The sequence below is a fragment of the Callithrix jacchus genome, chromosome 8 (assembly GCF_049354715.1).
Source record: "Callithrix jacchus isolate 240 chromosome 8, calJac240_pri, whole genome shotgun sequence".
Classification (NCBI taxonomy): Eukaryota; Metazoa; Chordata; class Mammalia; order Primates; family Cebidae; genus Callithrix; species Callithrix jacchus.
In genome coordinates this window covers 136359632-136375891 of record NC_133509.1, presented here as the reverse complement: position 1 = coordinate 136375891, position 16260 = coordinate 136359632, and positions in this window count along the sequence as shown.

Below are 16260 nucleotides of genomic sequence, written 5' to 3'. Positions count from 1 at the left end.
TGACGCCACGAGCACGGGTTACGGGGAAATGGATTGTTTTCTAACTCTGTCAAGAGATCATTAAAGACAGGTGTGAAGAAATTGAATATTGGAGTTTAGACTGCTTTCTCTTAGTCATCAATTATTTTGAAATTTTTCTCAAATTTCATTGTCCCTCCTGGTCCTGCGGTCACAGGCCTCTGGTCTGTGGTGTTGTGTCCATGCTGCCCCCCGCCCCTGATAGCCTGCCTGCCTGCTGACCCTGCATCTTCTCAGCTGGGATACATCAAGGCCTGGGTAGGAAAGGCCAGGACTCCCAACTCCGCATCCAAACTCAGGCACTTCTCAGCCTTGCCTTCAAAATCTTCCGCCTTCACCACACTGGCTCTCCCCTGACTCCTTAACAAGCCTTTCTCCCACTGCCTCTGGACTTCCCTCACCTCATTTTCCCTTCCTGAAACACCTTCCACCCTTCTCTCCACCTGTCCAGATGGCACCTTTCAGACCCAGCTCCTCTATCACCGCTCAGACCCCACCTGGGACTGTCTCCACCACTAGCTCATCGCAGAGGACCTCTGGGTACTATATGTGTTTCACTGCACCGTGCTTCTTTCTCACTTTGTAGTGTGACTTCTGGAATGTTTCTGTTTGAGGAGAAAATAATGGGAACCCTTGGTGAGCGAGTCTCATTTTACACACTTCTTAGGGCTCTGTCACCACCCAGCACACAGAAACCAAGTCATCCGGCAGTCAGTAGGATGTTGACTTATAAATCAGACTCATATTTCAGCAAGTCGGAAGGAGAAACACAGTTAAGAATGCATCCTTCAGCACTTTGGGAGGCCCAGGCCAGCAGATCACCTGAGGTCAGGAGTTCGAGACCAGCCTGGCCAACATGGTGAAACCCTGTCTCTACTAAAAATACAAAAATTAGCTGAGCATGGTGGTGCATGCCTGTAATCTCAGCTACTAAGGAGGCTGAGGCTGGAGAAACACTTGAACCTGGGAGGCAGAGGTTGTAGTGAGCCGAGATCGTACCACTGAGCTCCAGCCTGGGTGACAGAGCAAGGCTTTGTCTTAAAAATAAAAAAATAAATAAAAAGAATGCACTCATTCACCGAAGCCACAGGCCAGCAGAGTGGACATGCTTCTTCACTAAACTCACAGGATCTGCCGCTAGAGTTTCTCAAACAACACAAAGCGATTTAAATAACATGGAGTCTTAAATTATTTAAAAAATGAAGGTGACTCAGTGGGACTGGAATAGAAAGTAGAGAAAACACAAACAAAAGCAAACCCAGAAATCCAAACAGTTCGGTCTGCTTTGGATAGTCTTGACTCGCCTAAGAAAAGGAATGGACTCTGGAGAAATGAGTGAGGCATTCCGACAGCACCGCCAGGTCAGGGCGAAGGCTCCTGGGAAGGATGCCTCCACTGGTTACCGGTCCCTGGTCACACGAGACCCTCTTCTTTGAAGTTGCCCCATACAAAGGCAGGTCCTGGGGAGTTTGGGAATAGTTCCTCTCCAGTGACGTCCTTGTGTACCTGCGTGGGTGGGGTTAGTGCCCCTTCCTCAAGGGACCATGGCTTATGCTGAATCACGCTGAAAAGCTGGCAACAGGCCTGGCTTGGAAGAGGATGAAAATCTCCACTCTTGTCAATAAGCACATGATTAAAGTAACAAGATAAAAATGACACGAACGTAGCTACTTGCAAAGCTCTTCAGGGAACAAAGAGATGAGCCATGGCTGTGGTACAGGAAGAAATGGAAACGATGAAAATAACTCTCTCAAGAATTTGAAGGAGGACAATTTGGCATTGAGATTGTACTGCAAATGTGCTAACCATCCATCTATGAGCAAGGTATCATTTCGTACCACTTAATCAAATTAGCTCAATGAGAAGTATTAGCATATAACGATGGATTGCCGTTCTCCCCTGAGCTTCACCATTCCTGGGGGAGGCCACCCCTGAGTCTTCATCTTCAGCTGAGAAACCGAACTTCTTTCTGGAGTATCAAGTTCTTGGTTCATCCTGGCAAGGAACAGTGAGATAATCACCAGAAAAAACAGGTATATAAAATAGAGAGCTGGGTCTGGAGCACAGCTGGGTGAAAATGCACACGTGGTACCATTTTCCAGCTGTTTAAAAAACTTGAAAAGCTTTCTCCCTTTCTCCCCAAGGGAAAGTTTTCAAAAATGGATAGGTGGTGTAAGCCCTTTCCACCCAGGCAATGGTCTGGTTGTCTTGTGTCTTTTCAGTCTGGGACTTAAGCCCACTGAAATCCCGTTTCCATTCCTGCCATTTTTGGAGAATATTTGGATGTTTTGATTGTGTTCCAAGTCAGTAGTTTAAGAAGCATATGTAGGTTGAGGTGCCATTTGAAATGGACTCACTAGGTGTCCTGATGGGGGAAAAAGGAGAATCAGAACAACAAACACACCCACTTTAGATTGATGGTGTAGCACCTAATTGATATTGGAGATTGGGCTGATGATGGTGAACCAGCGTGGTGTGTTTGGGTGTCTGCTAAACACAACTTTGGGCCAGAGTCAGGCTTCCCGTTCTAACCCTATGAGTCACTGTCCTTCTTCACCGTAGCTTGGGTGCCTTCTCACTTAATGAGATGCCAGATCCCTGTTTATATCAGACTCTAACGGTACTAGTCTGCAAAACCTGTGGGGTTGGATGTTTTTCAGAATTGTTTTTTGTTTTTTATCTGGAATTGATAGAAAGGGAATACAGTGTCAAGACGGTAATGGGATATTCTAGAACTCTCCAGCCCAAGTGCATGGGCATTTGGACAGTGAACATAGGCATGGTCACTCTAAGTGGAGTGACAGGGAGACCCTAGCTATCCTCACACCAGGGCGGGCTGGGACATTTCAGAAGCAGCTTTTGCTCTTCAGAGCTCTTTGGAGCTTTGTACTTTCAGGTAAGCCATTGTAGGCTTGGATTTCGGAGCCTCTCTTCTTTCCCTCAAAACCAAAAACCAAACCAAACCGAAACAAAAAACCCCAAAACAACAAAAAAGAAAAGACGCTTGTTCCAGGGGCCTTTCAGATCCTTCCTGTTGGTCATTTTCAACTGTGTTTCAGTGTTATTTGTTTAAAGAATGCTTATGTATGTTCAGATAATTCATAACACCTTACGGACTAAGGGCCATGCTTCAGTATATTAAACACACGCCATGTTCACACACAGCATTTCTCAGGCTAATTTCCATATGTCGTAGGTATGGGAATGAATGCAGTGGGCATGTAGCACCTGGGATGGTCGATGACCTCTGATGACCATGTCTTGCCCCGCCCCCTGCCAGGAATATCTTCCAGGCTTAAAAAGGCTGCAAATAGGCCAGGCACTGTGGCTCACACCTGTAATCCCAGCACTTTGGGAGGCCAAGGCAGGTGGATCACCTGAAGTTGGGAGTTCGAGACCAGCCTGCCCAAAATGGCAAAACCCCGTCTCTACCAAAAATACAAAAAATTAGCCAGGCGTGGTGGCGGGCACCTGTAATCCCAGCTACTTGGGAGGCTGAGCCAGGAGAATCACTTGAATCCAGGAGGCAGAGGTTGCAGTGAGCTGAGACTGTACCACCGCACTCCAGCCTGGGCAACAAGAGCAAACTCTGTCTCAAAAGAAAAGATGGCTGCAGATGCCTTTATTAATATTTGCCTCTGACCTTTAGAACCAAAATAAACTGCACATGACAAGTAGAAGCTAAGTATTAAGAGGTCCTTAAAATGACACAAGGGAAGCAGCAGCATGTGGATAGGGTCCTGCAGGACACAGAAGATTCCGCAGTCCCATCCAATTTCCACTCAGTGCATCTGCATGATCCAGGTTAAGTTCTAATAAACATCAGCTCTTTCAAGAAATAGAAACATGGCGGGGCATGGAGGCTCATGCCTGTAATCCCAGCACTTTGGGAGGCCGAGGCTGGCACATCCTCTAAGGTCAGGAGTTTGAGAACAGCCTGGCTAACATGGTGACACCTTGTCTCTACTAATAATACAAAAATTTAGCTGGGCGTGGTGGCAGGTGCCTGTAATCCCAGCTACTTGGGAGGTCGAGGCAGGAGAATTGTATGAAGCCTGGGACCCGGGAGGCAGAGGTTGCAGTGAGCCAAGATTGTGCCACTGCACTCCAGCCTGGGTGACACGAGTGAAACTCTGTCTCAAAAAAAAAAAAAAAGAAAAAGAAAAAGAAAAAGAAACATATTGGTTAAAAATACGAAGTATTCTGATTTAAATGGGAGTATGATATATATAGTTTAAATATTAGAGAGATTTTATTTTATCATAAAACACGGTGTGTCATTTGAATTTGGCTGAATTTCTCATAGGGCCCACATGGCCACATGGAATGCCCGGGGCTGTGGGCACTCCTGGGCAGGTTCCTCATTACATTTCATATTGTGGTGGACGAAAGTTCTCAGCCTCCACGAATGCACTTCTGAGATGAACATGGAAGCCATGGGGAAGATGATTCACCACGCCAGGATTCAGCTTTGCACCTGGCTGTTCTGGAGTTCATCCGGCACTCAAAGTAAAACAGTCCTGTTTTAGCAACGCGTGTTTTTAGGGGGTCCTGGAAATAACCTGGGGTTCAAAAGTGTGCAGCCAAGAGTATGGGCCTCTCAGAGACAGCACCTTACATTGTAAAAGGGGAAGCGGATCGGAAGCCCAGCATCCCCTGGGTTTGAAGGGCTGGAAGGGGTAGGAGGAGAGGCAAACTCCTAGGAGGGCTGTGCGGGAGAAAACCCTCCAAAAAGTGCCATTCTGGTGCCATTTGTGGAGCTGCCATGAAAAGTAGCAGGAAAGGTGGCCGAGGCTGTGGCCATCTCACCTCCTCTGTCTCCCCCAGGCCTGGCGTGGGGCACTGGATGCCTGACCATGGGCAGGTTGAAATCCAGCAGGGAAGTTTCAGCCTCTGTTGGAGTCAGTGCCTGCGCCAGCCTCAAAGCAGCGTTTTAATCTTAAGATGCTCTCCCTAGTTTTTAATGATCGCCATTCTAACTGGCGTGAGATGGTATCTCAGTGTGGTTTTGATTTGCATCTCTCTGATGACCAGTGACGATGAGCATTTTTTCATATGATTGTTGGCCTCATATATGTCTTCTTTCGTAAAGTGTCTGTTCATATCCTTTCCCCACTTTTGAATGGGCAACCATTGTGGAAGACAGTGTGGCGATTCCTCAAGGCCTTAGAAATAGAAATTCCATTTGACCCAGCAATCCCATTACTGGGTATATATCCAAAAGACTATAAATCGTTCTACTATAAGGACACATGCACACGAATGTTCATTGCAGCACTGTTTACAATAGCAAAGACCTGGAACCAACCCAAATGCCCATTGATAATAGACTGGATTGGAAAAATGTGGCACATATACACCATGGAATATTATGCAGCAATCAGAAATGATGAGTTTGTGTCGTTTGTAGGGACATGGATGAATCTGGAGAACGTCATCCTCAGCAAACTGACACAAGAACAGAAAATGAAACACCGCATATTCTCACTCATAGGTGGGTGATGAAAAATGAGAACACATGGACACAGAAAGGGGAGTACTAAACACTGGGGTCTATTGGGGGGAAAAGGGGAGGGCCAGCGGGAGGGGGAGGTGGGGAGGGATAGCCTGGGGAGAAATACCAAATGTGGGTGAAGGGGAGAAGGAAAGCAAAGCACACTGCCATGTGTGTACCTACGCGACTGTCTTGCATGCTCTGCTCATGTACCCCAAAATCTAAAATCCAATAAAAAATTAAAAAAAAAAAAAAAAAAGATGCTCTCCCTGTTTTTTATGCTTTTACTGTTTCCCCTGAGGACCTCAAGGTTGTGCAGAGCTCTTAGTCTATGAAGCAGCGATTTAATTTTGCATAACTAAAATCTGGTGAAGTGGCAAAGGCCCAGGCGGGGGAAAAGGGAGCAGGATTCAAGAGAGGGTGGGAGGCAGGAGCAACTGCAAATCTTGGCACTGCTTGACGTCCTCACTCAGTAGTGGTGGAGACATTCAAAAAGGAAGAGACCAGGCCGGGCGCGGTGGCTTATGCCTGTAATCTCAGCACTTTGGGAGGCCAAGATGGGAGAATCACCTGAGGTCAGGAGTTCGAGACCAGCCTGGTCAACAGATAGAAACTCCGTCTGTACTAAAAATAAAAAAATTAGCTGCGTATGGTGGCGGTGTACCTATAGTCCCAGCTACTTGGGAGGCTGAGGCAGGAGAATTGCTTGAACCCAGGAGACAGAGGTTGTTGAGAGCCAAGATTGTGTCATTGCACCCCACCTGGGTAACAGAGTGAGACTCTGTCTGGGAAAAAAAAAAAAAAAAAAAGGAAGAGACTGTCTCTGCCCAGTGAGGGTAACAGCACAGCTCGTGTTCACACCAGGCCAGGCCCAGAGGGGTCCGGGAACACATCCTTGGAGAGGTGGCACCTGGGATGAGTCTGAAAGGGTGTGTTGGCATTGGCCAAGCGGAAGGCAAAGGCAGGGGGTGATACGTGGGAGGTGGTCATCCTGGAAAAAAGAACAAATGACCTGAGAAGGGAGGGGCGAGGGCCCTGGAGTCCCACTCTCCACGTCAGGCCTGGGATCCTCAGCTCTACTTTGCATGACAAGCGGATGAAGCAATCTCTTTCCACATGGCCTGTTTCCCTAGTCCTGTGCTGTCCTGCCACAGGTCAGTTCAAGTTCCGCAGAGGACCTTTAATAGCAAGTCACGGCAGAGAGACCCTGGCAGACCGGTTTCCCGAGGTTCGCCCACACGGGGGTCGGAGGGCTTTCATTTTAGACCTTTCTGGCTTTCTCTCAGGATCTCATTACCTCAGGATATCATTCTCTCAGGATCAGTATTATCTTCAATTCATTTATTCAACAAGAATTTATTGGCATCCAATTGGCCCAGTGCACTGGCCCAGGCATTGGGGCACAGAACAAGGGCACGGTTTCTGCTGTCTTGTCACAGGGCGTAAATCTGCAGAGAAGGACATTTCATAGCAAGAACGTGGCCCAAGTGACTGTTTAATGCCTGTTGTTTTAGGAGCTCAGAAGAGGAAAAAAGACCTTCAGCAAGCACCTCTGGGAGCCCTGCTCTGCACCAGGCCCTGTGTGAGGTGCCGGGGGGTGTGCAACATGGTGCCGGCTCTCAGTGAGTTTGGAGCCAAATTGGAGGAGACAGGCAAGACCGTTTCAGTGTCACCAGTGATCGACATCTTGGGCACATGAGATGAGGGGGATCAGTGCTTGATGCATGGATTACTCCAGGAGGATGGAGGAGCACCAAAAAGGCTGAGTATCTCTGGGAAAAAGTCGACCCCAGTGGGGGCTGGGGTGTGGGGCAGGTCGGCCAGCAGCAAGGGCAGAGGGAGCAGCAGGCACCAGGTGGCCAGATTATGCCAGTTGCAGGTGTCTGGCCAAAGATATTTTCTATTGAATTAAGTTCACATGAAGAGAATGTTCTAGGATGCTAGGCACAAGTTGGCATCACTTTGAACACATCTGATTGCCCACACATAACCTGGATAGCTGCTTCAGTGTCGGGTTAGCCTCTTGCTGAGTAGAGACAGGGAATGTGGAATGCTTAGAAGCGGTAGGGACTCCATGCCCCAGACAATCTCTACCCTAGCTTCGGGTTAGAAATGCAACCTGAAATTCACCAAGGGCAAGCAAATGAATGAGTCATGTTGATGCCCGCATTTCCCGGGCCATTGCATTGGGGGCCCTCACGCCCTGTGTGCTTGGTCAGATGGGTGGCTCTGTCTGGCTTGCCTGAGTGGCCTCTTGGGATTCCATTTCTGGGATTGTGAGGGAGGAGGGAGCCTGCCGATGGCAGGAAGGAAGCCTGCGAGCTGCTTCCACCTGTACAGGAGACAGCTGGTCTGCTCTGCTGCGGGAAGCAGGTGACAGCAATTTCTGAGCATCGTTTTTTGCAAGTGTTATTCCCCCACTCCCCTGGGTGTGGCTAAGCCTCCACTTTGAAGATGTGGATACAGCAGTGGCTGAAGCAGGTGGCTGCAGACCTGCAGGAAGCCTTCTCTTTCTCAGACCCAGAAAGTTGCCTGTCTAGATAATGAAATTGATTTTGAGGCTCTGTCAAATATCTTTTTTTTTTTTTTTTCAGGAGAGCAACCAGTTAGTAATTAGTTGTTCAATTCAACTGTTTTTTCTGCTTTCTTCAAAAAAAATTAAAAAAAAAAGTGGTAGATTTTTTTTTTTTTTTCTGGGCAAATTCTTAGGATTTAATTGCACTTAAAAATCGTGGAGCCTGTCAGAACAAATTGCACATAGAATAGTCTTATCCAGTAAAACTAGTCCTGTGATTGTCACCGTTGTCAGGCTTCTCAGATCACGTTGTGGGAAGGACGATTTAAGTCTACGTGGTGAACCGCACTTCAAATCAGCATTCAGCCTGAAGCCCGTCACGCTGAAAAACAAATACCCCAGTTTGGCAACCGTGATGTGTGAGGCATCAGACTTCCATTTTAAAATAATTCCAAAATTTGCCCCTGGAAAGAGAAGTATCTACCCCATTGGTTTAAAGTTAAGGCGGTGGCATTAAATCTGTAAATTTTTTTTTTGCAAAGACAAATAGTTTTTATAGCATATTAAAAATAGTAAAGCATAAACAGTATTACCAGCTTCATGCGAAATGGCATCTGCTATTTGGCTCAGTCAAATTCTTGTTTATTCCTGTAGCAAAGGAGGAAGGCTACATGTCGGGAGTAGAAACGGCCAAGTCTTCAGTGGTTAGAAGAGGGACTATATTTGGCCAGGCCCTGGCTCAAGCCTGTAATCCCAGCACTTTGGGAGGCCGAGGCGGGTGGATCATGAGGTCAAGAGATCGAGACCATCCTGGTCAACAAGGTGAAACCCTATCTCTACTAAAAATACAAAAAATTAGCTGGGCATGGTGGTGTGTGCCTGTAATCCCAGCTACTCAGGAGGCTGAGGCAGGAGAATTGCCTGAACCCAGGAGGCGGAGGTTGCGGTGAGCCGAGGTCGCACCATTGCACTCCAGCCTGGGTGAGAAGACCGAAACTCCGTCTCAAAAAAAAAGAAAAAAATAAATAAAGAAAAGGGACTACATTTAGGGTATGAAAACCCCCAGTGCTCTTATTTTTTACCCCAAGAAACACTTTCGTTATTTGTTCCTCTATTTTCGATAAGTGATTAATCAATTTATTTTCATGGAAAGCAAGTGTCATACCACACACATCTTATCTGTATGACCAATGTGAGTTCTCGGGGAGAAGGGGGTGCCCCCTAATTTTTACTCTCCCTCCCAGAGCTCAACTCTGGTGTCGGCAAATGATAAACCTCAGTTAAATGAGTACTGAATCTACGAAGGATGAAAAGTAGTTACTTTAGTGTCTGACACTATTTTTAAGCTAACTGTATTACGTCTATCAATTACCAGCATTTAATTTATATAAATAATATATGTATTTTTATATAGTTCCCTGAATATCAGGATGGATAGGAAAAGCACCTCCCTTATAAAAAAGTGTCACTTCTACTCTTCAGCACTCTGGAAAAGGTGAGTTGGATGATAGACTGCTGAGTTGTTGAAACTTTTCAGAAGTGAGATGCTCAATGAGAATTCAAGCCGCGCTTGGCAGTTGGGAGTCTGGCCCAGAATGGGACTTCCTCAGGCCCAGGGCTGGCTCTTCAGCTCTGTGCTGTGTTGTGCAAATTACTTGGTCTTTCTACCCCTCACTTTCCTCATCTGCAAAAGACGTGGACATCTGTGTCTTCATCATGCAGCTATTGGAAGGATTAACCACACAATCCAGGTAGTGTATTTTGCTCAGGGCCTCATGCTTAGAAATCAATTGTTAATAAGAAAACAGGATTTAACAAAAACAAAATTAGAAAAACTAAGCTGGTTGAATATATTTTTTGAAGGGCATATTAAGAGTATTGGTATGTTTATGTATGCATAATAATTAATGTGTTAATTGATTATATATATTCCTCTTCTCTGAATCCTAAAGAAATGTAAAAATACATTGCCCATGCAAGTTTAGTGTATCAGTATGATGTGTAGACATATACGCACATATACAGATATATTCAGATATGTGTGTGTGTGCACACAGATGCGAGCACACACCTGTATCTGGCCAGTTTGTACATTTTGCAAGCTGTCAAATAACAGCAGAGGGCTGGTGTCAGCCCTACACCTGCTCTGGAGCTGCAAGGATCCTTCCAGCCAACATCAGCTTGGACTCTTCCACTTAGAAGAGAGGACCACAGACACTGCTGTTGAAATAGAAATTCCTGGTGTGTGAGTCTGAGTCCGAAGCGCGGGTTGCAGTGGAGGACAGGCTCACAGGCTGTTCCCTGCTGGCACCACAGGCTCTGCCAGCCTTGAAGGCCATTGGAGATATGGGGAAAGCCTCCTTCCTCTTCCTCTTGGCAGGCATGGGCAGCCCTAGCCCCAGGTTGGCCAGTTCCTCAAGTCCCCCCTGGCAGGCACTGTTTTGGTGTCAGGCTGGTCGCTGTGGAGGGAGGCATGAGCAAGGTGGAGGGGTAGGGACACGGACCACAGATGGCTTCCAGGCAGACCTGGCTCTGTCTTTGGCCTTGGAACCTTCCAGAGCCTCCCAATCCTGTTGTGTACAGATGAGCTTGTGTTGCCAGGATCAGCTGCAGGAATGGGCTATCCCCGTTTACAAGCAGGGGAGGCGACCAATGTGGTAACACCTGCCCCAGCCGACGGGGAGGCGGCTGCAGTCTGCAGTACTTCGCTATGATAGGGGCTGGAGGCAGGAAAAACCAAGGGTGTCTGATATGTCAGCGCTTCTGTGAGTCAACGTGTTTCGTCCACTTCTTCCTTGGACAGATCTGTTTTGCCGAAGATGTCATTTTTCACAAAGAGATATTTTTCCACCTTGCAGTTATCTTTGTGTTAGAAAGAGGAGGAAACCAGCTTACATGCTGACTTGTTTCTCCGCATAAAGCTCCTCCTCCCAAACTCTCCTATTAAATCAGGGGCTGAGAATTAAAAAAAAAAAAAAAAAAAACCCAGAGGATTCTCAGTTTATTCTGAATAACTAAGCTAAATAATATTGTAAATGTTGATAGATATTATTTATCAAACTTGAACTGGCCAAGCATTAAAATATCCTACATATTTAATATTTTGAGAAGTGAATAAATATACTATTTATTTTTAAGCTACAAAATTAGGTTCAGATATGTCTACTAAAAACCCATCTGATGACATATTTAAGGTTACTTGGTAAAAAAAAAATGTTTAGGATTGGGTCCACAAACAAAACCATTTACATGTGAAACACTGTTAATTACCGGTCGTTTGACGTCATCTGGGTGACATTTAAGACTGGTTTGTGTGTGTAGACAGAGCCTCAATGTGAACCTCGTCTATAAAAAGGCAACACTTTTGATTACAGTTCTGAGTAAGGATTATGTAATACATTATTATAAAGTGGATTAAACTGCTTAAGTGTTTTTCCCAAAGAGAACCTTAGGATAAACTCTTCTATGATTCTGTCAGTGTCTCTGATGACTTTGTCTTGAAACTAAAGGACGTTAGGGGCTAGCTTTAATAACATGCTGGCCGTGTCCAGTGCTGGAGGGCCTGGCCTGTGCTTCCTCATTTATTCCAGATGCCAATCGAGCAAGACAAGTGTTGGTATCATCCCCATTTTACAGATGAGGAAACTGCAGGCCAGTAGGGCTTCCTCATCCCGGCTCAAGTGGGATTTCAAACTCGAAGAGCCCGTGTGCTTCCTGACTGTGCAGTGCTGCTCCTCGGTCCTCTAGAGGCGTGTGGGGATTTTTAATGGTGGCATCTTATTACCTCCCAAACTATAGAGTAATAAATACAAACGGATGTAAATTAGTACACTGGGCAGACGTCACAGTACCGAGGGTTTTGAACTTCCGCCTGAAGTCTCCTTTTGTAATGGGCTGGCAGCCTGTTACAGCCGTGGGATTGAGAAATGTTCACCCAGTGTGAACAGAACCACTGCATGACGAGCAGAGGACGTTTCCAAATGGAATCCGTCCTGTGGAATTTTAGGCGAGAACCAATGTTATGTTATAAATACGGACTCCACATACAATGCCAACTGCTAACCAGTGGCTAATGGGGAGAGCTAAAAACAATTCCAATGTTAAAAAAAATTGTTCAGTGGCTACTGAGCCTCTCCTATGCCCAACTGCTGGGATACACAGAGTCCTGTTCCCGGAGCGCCAGGCTTGTCCGGCGGGACAGAGAAGCACATCCAGAGAAAATGAAAATATTTCTAGATGAAGGTGAACGGAGTTCTAAATGTGAAAGTGATATATAATGAAGGTTAAAAAAAGGAAATATCGGCCGGGCAGGGTGGCTCACACCTGTAATCCCAGCACTTTGGGAGGCCGAGGTGGGCAGATCACCTGAGGTCAGGAGTTTGAGACCAGCCTGGCCAACATGGTGAAACCCTGTCTCTACTAAAAATACAAAGACTTAGCTGGGCATTGTGGCTGTGCCTATAATCCCAGCTATTCAGGAGGCTGAGGCAGGAGAAGCACTTGAACCAGGGAGGTGGAAGTTGCAGTGAGCCAACATAGCGCCACTGCACTCCAGCCTGGGTGACAAGAGTGAACTCCGTCAAAAAAAAAAAAAAAAAAAGGAAACATTTTCAAATATCATAAGGATACCAGTGATTTCAAAAGGGACAAGTTAAACTTGGGGAATAGGAAGAATTAGGAACGAATAGTGACACTTAACGGAATATTGATCGGAGGTTGCAAGCTATTGAAACCGAAATAAGTCCTTAGGGCTTCATTGCCCAATTGCAACCAAGACAGACCAACAGACTTTTGAGTGAGCAGCAGCATAGCGCATTTCTGATGTGTGTATTTCAACACATTTGATTTATTGGTTAAGTGAAGTCACCGATGAGCAAATATCTTTGGGAATCCCCCACCCCCCACCCACTGGCCATCTGCATTTAGAGAATCCCAGAAATCTGTGCCGGTAGAGGCGGGGGGACAAAGAACAAGAGATTTTAGTTTTGAGTTAGTCCATTAGGGAATTAGATGTGTTTGTGCTCATTTTAAGCAGAAGAAATACATTGCTAGAAGAAGAAGAGAATCCCAGCTCGATTCCTGCCCACTGGAGTCCATGGCACAACTTCCAGATGGTGATATTCAGATTCTTTTGATATTTCTCCAGCTAGGGATATGAAATACATATAAGAAAAAAAATCTTATGCCCTGGAAGAAAAATAAGCACATCCTAACTATTGTCAATCTCGTGTCTATATTTAGTGAAATGATCACCGCCTATTTGAATGTCATGAGGTCAGCCACTGGGGCCACTAGAGTCTAAACCTCATACAGCCAGCCCGTCCCATTCACCTGGCATTCCCAGTGCTTCAGACAGGGTCTGGGATGTCGCAGGGGCTCAGAAGGATGTCATGATCAGGTGACATGATGACCGACAGAGACAAATGTAGAATGGGGGATATTTGAATGAGAAGTACCTTTTGGACAGTAAGTTAAAATAAGGAGTAGACCCTTGAGGAGCTCTTGGTGTTATTCGATGATGCAGTCTTCCTGACCCTTTCCTGAGGTTCTTAAATTACTGAGGAAGAATAAGGAAGACCCAGGAAGGGATTCCAAAGAGCACGTGGGTAATTCACAGTTAAGGAAGATATACAGTGTTGAGAAATTCAGTAGCACCAAACGGCAGACTGAAATCAGACTGGGCAGTGGACTCCTCGCTGCGCTCAAACACGCAGGCAGCATTTGCATTTCAGAAGTCATTTTTGGGAATTAATTTGAAGAGGGAAGGATTTTCCTTTCCTTTCCTTTTACAGGATGGTTCCCCCTAATGAACTGTTTTAAGCGGACGAAAGAATTCATTTGGCACGCTCATGCTTAAAACCCACAGGAAAAAAAGCAAAGTTCTCTTAAGGATGTCAGCTCCAGACTAGAGGAGTCCGTTTGAAAAATCTTGCTTTTGAGAAAGTGGCAGAATTACATAATTATTCACAACTCATAAGAAATTAAAATACTTCTTCCAAATATGAAGTTGTGAGATAACAAAAACCACAAATTCTAGACTTGCGGAGGGTGTGTGCATCTTTTACCCTCCCACACACAAACCCACATCAAAGAGTCTGGGTGGCGCTGGGCCGGAACTCGTGGCCGCGCTCGCCTTGGTGCGCCTGGGCCATGGGAGGAGGCTGCCGGGCCGCTCTTCCCCAGCACCTCCCTGAAGGAGCTCCGGGGGCAGCGAGGATGCTGAGGACACAGCGCCAGAGAGGCAGGCGGCGGCCCCTGCAAGGAGCTGGTCCCCACAAAGCACTCGGAGAGCACGAGGTTCCTTCTCACCCACTCACAGCAACGCTGCACGAGGTGAGGAACGACCTGGAAAAGTCCCAAAGTAAAGGCATCGGGTGATGAGAGGAATCCGGGGTGGAGCAGTGGTCAGATCAGACCCCAGGGCTCTGTCATTCTGGGCAGGAGCCCCTGCCCTGTTGTCCTGAGTGGGCATAACTTTGAAAATCAGGGCACTTCTTCTAACAAGACTCATTTTTAAAAGCTCATGTTACCTGTTGAAAACCCAAGGGAGAGTGGCCTTTGGTGGATGGATTAAGCGTCACTCGTTCAGTCCCATCTTATGGATGAGGCTGCTGGGATTCCAAAGTCAAGTCAAGCAGATGGGCTTCCTGTCTGCAAGGAGAGTGCCACCTAGCAGGCCCATCTGGTGGGCAAACTGTGGGCACTGGATGAGCAAATAGTGCATGGTGCTGATGAGAGAAGATGCAGATGGGGGGTGCCCAGCAGCCCCAGAGGAGGGCTGGGGTGGAGGGTGAGAGAGGAGGGGTGGGCTGGAGGGAGGGAGAGGAGGGCTGGGGTGAGGCCAGGAAAGGAGGCTGAGCCCTTGAGCATGGAGTGGGCACGGGCCAGGGGCACTGAGGTAGCAGCCTGCGCAAAGGTGAGGGGGCAGCAGATGGACCTGTGTGTCTGTTGGGGGGATCCTTGAGTGCAAAGGGCTGAGGAGTGGGGACAGGCAGGAGACTGTTGGGACTGGCCATGGGGAGCCGTGGATGGGTGTCATCTGGGGGTGCCAGTCTAGCAGCACTGGAGAGGCAGGACTGTGGTGTCAGATGGGGGTGCGGCTGGCCAGCTGGGAGACCCCCAGAGGCTCAGCAGGAGGTGCCAGGGCCTGAGCTGTTGAGATGGAGAGAAATTCCAAGGATGCCACCCGGGCAGAGCTCAGACGGACCTTGGCCTCCCTGTGGGGGCCATAGGTGCCGGCTAGTGCCCTCTCAGTGGGTACCACCCCTGGGCAAAAGTGAGGAGATGACTGGTGAACACAGCCTGCCAGTGGGTAGCATGTTTAGATTTAGCACTTGGGAGCAAATTTAGGACTGGGTGTGTACGTGGCAGCTGAGGCCACTGCAGGGTGGGCATTCCAGGGCAGTGGGTGTTTAGAGGGCAGAGGAGACTGTGGGAAGAGCCCCAGATGACCCGGCCTCTAGAGGTGGGCCAGGAGGTGGGCCAGGAGGATGGGAGGGTGGGAGAAGCCCCCATGGGGAGAGGCACCACCGGAAGGCGGAGGCAGTGGCGGGACGGCCACGGAGACCTCCGAGAAGAAAGGGCTGAAAAGTCTGTGGAATCCTCTGGGTCAGCAGGTCCTGGGAACCATTGCCCAAGCAATTCCTGGAGACAGAAGGCTCACTGCGTCGGGCTAAAGTGAATGGAGCTGGAGGCGGGTGGATGGTGGAGGACAGAGGCTGTGGCTGGCTCATTTCGGGTCTACTCTAAAGCTTGGCACACAGTGAGTGCCCAATCCATACATTCCAATGGGAACTGTTTCCCCTATTTCCACAGACCTCCATTAGCAACGCTCTTTTACCAGTGTTCTCTTATTTAACATTTATAAAAGCACGGAGCCTCAAAACAGAAAACAGGCTCATGAACTTGACCAAGGAGGAGCAAGTGACCAAAGCAGACCCATCCAGTTGGTGTTTTTCCGTGTCCCCGGTTGGTCTTCATAGAGTCTCCCCTGTAGAGGGGGTCTTACCTTTGCTCGCACGTTAACTGCCCGGGGCACGGCCTTCAACACACAATTCCTGTCTGACGCTTTGAATACCTTCCACGCGCCAGAACCATGAGGGACCCGGGGCTGCTGCCCTTCGGGAGCTCACAGTCTAATGTCTTTGCTTAGCATGGTGGAAATTGGATAAAATCAAATTCTCCGGAAGAAGAGGAGGCAGGGCCCAAGGAGCATCAGCAGCACCCCGTTTGT